The sequence below is a fragment of the Schistocerca americana genome, chromosome 7 (genome assembly GCF_021461395.2).
Source record: "Schistocerca americana isolate TAMUIC-IGC-003095 chromosome 7, iqSchAmer2.1, whole genome shotgun sequence".
Classification (NCBI taxonomy): domain Eukaryota; kingdom Metazoa; phylum Arthropoda; class Insecta; order Orthoptera; family Acrididae; genus Schistocerca; species Schistocerca americana.
Window position 1 is genome coordinate 572,350,096 of NC_060125.1, and position 7,268 is coordinate 572,357,363.

Sequence of the window (7,268 nt, forward strand, 5' to 3'; positions counted from 1 at the left end):
TCTCCAGTCTGGTACAGGTCATCTCATTCCAGGCAAGTAGACATCGCTCTCAACGAAACCTGCAGGTGTATCACAGGTTGCTTAAGACCTACCCCAGCTGATAAGCTCTACTGCCTGGCTGGAATAGCGCCACCATGGATACGCAGAACAGTGGCTGCCAACAAGGAGAGACTGAAAGTGAAACAGGACTGTGGCCCACCTCAACGGCAACGGCTGAGATCGCGAAAGAGCTTCCTGAGAACATCCGAGAAGCTCACCATTTCACCAGAGAAGGCAAGGCTGGAGTTATGGAAGAAGTCGACGCCTCACCTGCAGACGCCAGAAGCTGAAGAGCTACCATCTGGACACAACGAGAGCTGGCTGGTGTGGAAATCTTTAAACAGATTACGATCAGGATTTGGATGACCCAGAGACAACCTGAAGAGATGGGGATTCATAACAGAAGATACGTCCTGTGATTGTGGACAAGAACAAACTACAAGTCACATGCCTTTTGTGTCCTACATCCTGCACGAAGATTGATCTCCTGCAAGCCACTCCTAGCGCCTTGGAGGTTGCAAAGTACTGGGCACATGAAATATAAATGCAATTTGTATATATATATATATATATATATATATATATATATATATATATATATATATTGATGTGTATGGCTACTGTAAATTTGTATGTTTCTGATTCGAGAATATATAATATCATATTCTCCCCATATATTGTTGTAGGCTTTCATTAGACAGATTCCCAGTGTTTTCATCAATACGCTTCCTGCTACTAAGAACGATACGAGAAATCCTACTGTGGTAACTTTCATTCAGATCTGCAGGTGTGACATGTTAGACCAATCGTCCGATACCTGCACGTTAACTGCTTGAGTTCAGACCTTCTTCTCCATTTAATTTAAGTTACCCATCTGCATATTGAGGATCAAGACCTCTACATTTTTCTTCCCAGAAGTTACGTTTAAACTTGCTCCAGGTCACGTAGATATCTAGACATACGTATATTTTCAGTACCATTAAACGTCACGTCAACTACTCTAATTTACTTTGCCTGCATTTGAAGCTGATTTCATTCCTAGTAAAACTGTATGTCTTACCTTCCGACCTCATTCATGCGTTTCACCTGGTTGGTGTCCAAAGTGTAATGGTGGAGGCACTAAACTAACATAATTACCTTTAATATTATAGAATAGACTCGTATCCCTGATAGTCAGTTCCGTGGTGGGCCGGATAGCGAAGGTTGGACTTAACAATACTCAATGCATTTTTAATACGATTTATCTGTCTAGTAAAACATCTGACAACGTAAATAGTGCACCAGATATAACGTATGGGAAAACTTAATTAATACTTAATACGTGCAAGAGCGATAACAATCGAGAATTAAAAAAAAGAAGTACTCAGATTAAAAAGGATGTAATGTCTTTCTTTCCTGCAGTTCAAACTATGCATCAGAGAAGCAGTGATGAAAATGTAAGAAAAGTTCAGGGGTCAAAACACAAAGTGAAAAGATGTAAAAGGTAACTTTGATAATTTGGATAGTGACTTTGCTACCCTCAGTGACGTTGAGAAAGAGGTACAAGAACCGTCAATAGTTAATGAACAGGTAATACTGGTTAACCGTAGATCAAAGATAGCCAAAAGAAATGAGAAATTAGGGTTGGGATAAACTTTACATCAAAGCTGGCGACCACGGCGTAGAAGTCTTGAAGTAATTCTGCAGCCTTCGAACCAAAGCAGGGGTGATGGACTAAGGAAATAGGATTAAAAAAATGAGACGCCCATAGGCAAAGAGATCGTTTCTCGCTAAATGAAGTGTGCTACTATCAAACATAGGCCTTACTCCGAGGAAGAAAGTTCCAAAAATAAACTTTTTTAATGAAGTATTTTATGGAACTGTATCTCGACCTTAAAGGAAACCGGAAAAGAAAAGTTTCGGAAAGTCTGAGAACTTGCGCCTTAAAAGGACACTGAAGATTAGGTGAATTATGTATGAAATGAGGACGATCTCAAAAGACTCGACGAGAAAATCCATATATGAGAAATACTGATAAGAAGAAGGGACCATTAGATAGACATGGCTGAAGACATCAATCAGTATCCTTCTTGTAGCTGGAAGTAGCCGCAGAGCGTAAAAACTGCAGAAGAACACAGAGATTGGAATAGATGACACAAATAATGGAGAACTTTCAGTGTAAGTGCTACTGTGAGATGAAGGGGTTGGCCCAGGGTGGGAGTTACAGCCTGGAGGCACCAAACCAGTCGGAGTACGAACAAAAATACAATGAGGTGACAAACGTCAGGGCATAGCGATTTGTACATATACAGATGGTGGTAATATCGAGTACGCGGGGAATAGAAGAGCATTGCATTTGCAGAGCTCTCATTTGTTTTCAAGTGGTTCATGTGAAAAGGTTTCTGAAGTGATTACGGAAGCACGAAGGGAATTAACACACATAGAATGTAGAAAGTAGTTGGAGTTAGATGGATGGGATATTCCATTTCAGAAACTGTTAGGGAAATCAATATTCCGAGAACCACAGTGTCAAGAGTGTGCCGATAATACCATATTTCAGGCATTACCTCTCACCGCCGACGACGCAGTGGCCGACGGCGTTCACTTAACGACCGAGACCAGCGGCATTTGCATAGAGTTGTCAGTACTTGTAGACGAGCAACTTAGCCGTAGGGTGGCTCGTGTTATGTTTTGCATTAAACTTTGGTTGCTATTCTGTGATTAGCCTCCCGCGGTTATCGCGATTATGCTGTTATCCTCTCTCTCAGCAAGTCACAGCAGCGGCGGGTATCGATATTCGCACCCTTGTACTATCTTTGGCCTCGTGATTATAGTTTCCGGCTGTGCCGTGTGCCCGGAGTGGCCGAGCGGTTAAAGGCGCTACAGTCTGGAACCGCACGACCGCTACGGTCGCAGGTTCGAATCCTGCCTCGGGCATGGATGTGTGTGATGTTCTTAGGTTAGTTAGGTTTACGTAGTTCTAAGTTCTAGGGGACTTATGACCACAGCAGTTGAGTCCCATAGTGCTCAGAGCCATTTGAACCATTTTTTGTGCCGTGTGCGTGCAGTTGGTCGGTTGGCGTGGAGCAGCGAGGAAGTCTGCGTGGCGCGTGCTGGCTGGGCCCTCGGCCCGCTGGCAGCGTCCACATGCTGTCGGAATGTGAGGGGCTGTTCCCGTTGCTACGAGGTCCATATCTCACCGATCACGGCCACGAAAGTTGAGTCTTTACTTAATCTACCAGCCAGCCCCAACTGTTCACATTGCTTCGTTTGAATTTCGTTTTGAGCTGTTGGGACATCCCTGTGAGCAACATCCTGGTATGGAGTTAACTCGATTATTTTTGAATTGAAGTGCACCAGCGAAATCTTCTGCCTTGTTGCCGTTAGCGTTCCGGTTACCTCCCCTGGCCATTGACGTAAATTCAGGCAGTGAGTTTTGCTCATCGTGTTGTGGCTGTCCAATACGGCATATCGTTTACCGGCTGAATGTGTAATTCGTTGTGGGCGCCAATACCTTCTGCGATGTTCCAGTGAACTCCCTGTTGTGTGTTGGTCGACTGGAGTGGAAGTTATGCTGTCGCTTGGTCCATTGACTACTTGTTGGTTGGGTTGCCGTCGGATTGAGAATTGTTCGGCCGACTGCCTGTCTCACCTAAACGAGCGTTAGTGCTTGAATTCCATGCTGACCCTTGGGAACTTCTGAGCACCGTTTGATGTGTTGCCTTTTCTTATTTGTCCTTGTTTGTTTATGTATAGCTTCTAGCCGATTTAAAAAAATGAAATGGCTCTGAGTACTATGGGTCTTAACATCTGAGCCCATCAGTCCCCTAGAACTTAGAACTACTTAAACCTAACAAACCTAACTAACCTAAGGACATCACACACATTCATGCTCGAGGCAGGATTCGAACCTGCGACCGTAGCGGTCACGCGGTTCCAGACTGAAGCGCCTATAACCACTCGGCCACACCGGCCGGCGCCGATTTTAAATTAAAGTTGTTTTGTCCTTTAGGTGTGAGATTGTTTGGACCTTCAGCCTGATTCAAAGAAATTTTAGGATAAGGCCTACTGCCTTTTTAAATTCAAATTCCTGTTTTCAGCCTTAAATTATTGGCCTTCAGTCGATTTTAAGTTAAAGTTGTTTGCCCTTAGGGCGTGAGGTTGTTTGGGCCTTCAGCCTAATTTAGGGAAGTGTTTTAAGATGAGGCCTTCTGCCTTTTAAAATTCAATTTCTTGTTTTTAGTCTTAAGTGGTTGGCCTTCAGTCGGTTTTAAATTAAAGTTGTTTTGCCCTTGAGGCGTGAGATTGAATGGCGCATTTATCCGGCAATTAAGTTCTAAAACTAATGTTGGGATTTATCTGTTTTTAATGTTTTCTTTACTCTTGTAATGTTTGTAAAATGAATAAAGTAGTATGCTCAAGTCCAACTGACAGCCACTCATTCTCGCCCCTTTCCACAAGTTAAACTATCTGTCCTGTGCTGCGGGTATAGCAGGGGATCTCAGCAACACTGCGTGAAATAACGACAGAAATCAGTGTGGTGTGTGAAACGAACGTATCCGCTAGGGCAGTGCGGCGAAATTTTTTCGTTAACAGGCTATGGCCGCAGACGGCCGACGCGAGCGGCTGTGATAAGAGCACGTCATAGCCTGCAGCGCCTCTCCTGTGCTCGTAACCATATCGACTGGACCCTGGAGTCTGGAAAACCGTGTCCTGGTCACATGAGTCCAGATTTTAGTTTGTAAGAACTGATGGTAGCGTTCGAGGGTAGCGCAGCCCCCAAGTCGTCAACGAGACACAATACAAGCTATTGGTGGCTCCATAATGGTGTGGGCGGAATTTACATGGAACGGACTGGGTCCTTTGGTCCAACTGAACCGATCTTTGACTAGAAATGGCTGTGTTCTGATACTTGGAGTCCATTTGAAGCCGTCGAACGACTTCATGTTCCCAAATACCGATGGGTACTTTGTGGATGACAATGCGCCTTGCCAGAACATACTGCACGATTCGAGTGAACGACGTGGCCTTCTACATCTGCTGACGTCAGTCGCGTCGAACGTTCTTGGAACGTGATCGAGAAGGCAGTTCTTGCACAAAATCATACACCGGCAACAACGTCGCACATATGGCCGGCTATAGCGGCATCATGGCTTAATTGTTTTACAGGGGACTTCCCACGACTTGTTGAAGCCATGCCATGTCGAGTTTCTGCTCGACGCTGGAAAAAAAGGGAAGGCAGACACAATATCTGGAGGCATCCTATGACTTTTGTCACCTCAAGTTGCACTGTTTTCCGCTGCCCCTGGTCACATTAATGTCACCAACTGTCCATATCTTGAATAACCACCTCTTGCGGCGAGGACTGCTTCGAGACGGACAGGTAGGGAGTCAATAAGGTACTGACAGGGATACAGGGATATAGAACCAAGCCGAATATAGTGTCTTGGCCAGTTGCACTAGATTTCCCTGGCGCGAAAAGCCTGATCAAAGTGGACCTATACATTGTCGATTGTGTTTTAATCAGGGGAGAGTGGTGGCCACGGGAGTACGGTAAACTCATTCTGCGGCTAATCATAACATGTAAGCTTTCACGGCCGGCGTCTTCATTAATTAAAACCTCCGGGCTGAATTGCCGTGGTCCATACATAAAACTTTTCCTTCCTGACGTTTCGTTGCCTACTGCGGGCAACATCTTCTGAGGTGAGTCGGCGACTGGCTGCTGGGCGCTGGAGGTACCGCTTATATAGAGCGCTTAGATGGCGCCACCACTCATCACGTGCTTTCGACTTTAAAACTATCTCTGGCTAGTGCCATCTCTCTCGATTACAGGTAATCGATTGTCACGTCGCTGGTGCAAAGTCGACCGCCATATCTTGTCTAGTTTTAATCCGTCTTCTTTTTTATTAAAATTATTTTCGTGCTTCTAGATCTCTATAGCTTCTCTACACATGCGGGTATAATAATGTGAGGTCCTAGCTATCACGTTTGTCTCACCAAATTTTATTTCGTGATCACCGTCTTTGAAAACGTGTTCCGCTACAGCTGATTTGTCAATTTGACCCAATCTACAGTTCCTCTTGTGTTCCGTTAGGCGGATATTAACACTCCTTTCAGTTGTTCGAATATAAACCATGCCACAGCTACACGGAATCTTATACACACCTGGGGTGGCTAAAAGGTGTCGTGCGTCTTTCACCGATCTTTAACTTTCACAAATTTTCTTGGTAAGTCGAAAGATTGTCTCCACTTGAAACTTGGCCAAAACTTTCCCAATACGGTCCGTGATGTTATGAATAAATGGAAGAAAAACTTTTCCAGTCGACTGTTGTTGTTGTCGCGTATTTTCGGACACTTTTCTTCTAGGGTGGAGTACTCGATCTATCTCGTTGTCAGTGTGCCCATTTCTCTTGAAAGTCGTTCGCAAATGGCTTCATTCATCTTGAAAATAAATTGGCTCACAGATGTTACTAGTCCTGTCCACAAAATTTTTATGACTCCTCTCCTCTGCCTAGGATGATAATTCGAATCCTTATGTAGGTAACGATCGGTTTGTGTGTGTCTTTCCCATAAACCTTGTGCCCTAAAGTCCCATCTGCCCGTTTAATAACCAAAACATCCAAAAAATTTTGTTGTCCATTACTGTCTTTCACCATGGTGAATTGTATCTTTGAATCGAAACTGTTTATGTGCACCAAAAAATCACTTAGTTTCTCTTCAGCATGATTCCATATCACAAAGGTGTCATCCGCGTATGGATACCATTTCAAAGAGCTTTTATTTGCCGACTGCAGCACTCGTTGTTCGAAATATTCCATAAATAGATTAGCAATAGCTCGGCTCAGAGGGCTACCCATGCCCACCACATCAATTTGTTCATAAAACTCATTGTTGTATTGAAAATAAGTCGAAGATAGACAATGTCGAAACAAAGCTATTATATCAGTAGGAAACATATCAGCTATGTAAGAAAGCTTCGTCAACATTCTGGGGCTCTTCGTAGCACGCGCACACTGCAAACTGTGTGAAGTGTTGCATTTTCTGTTGGTAGATGCCATCGTAGATGTGGACAGGGTCTCCAGGGAAGTTTGTGTAGATCCTTTGTGCCTTCCAGCATGACGAAATGACCCAAGTAATGCCACGAAAACATCACTCAGACAATAACGCTCTCTCCTCCGGCCTAGACCCTTCTGATGATTGTTCAGGGTGTTTGCTTTCAGACGTTTCAAGGCGATTGATCATAAAACGTG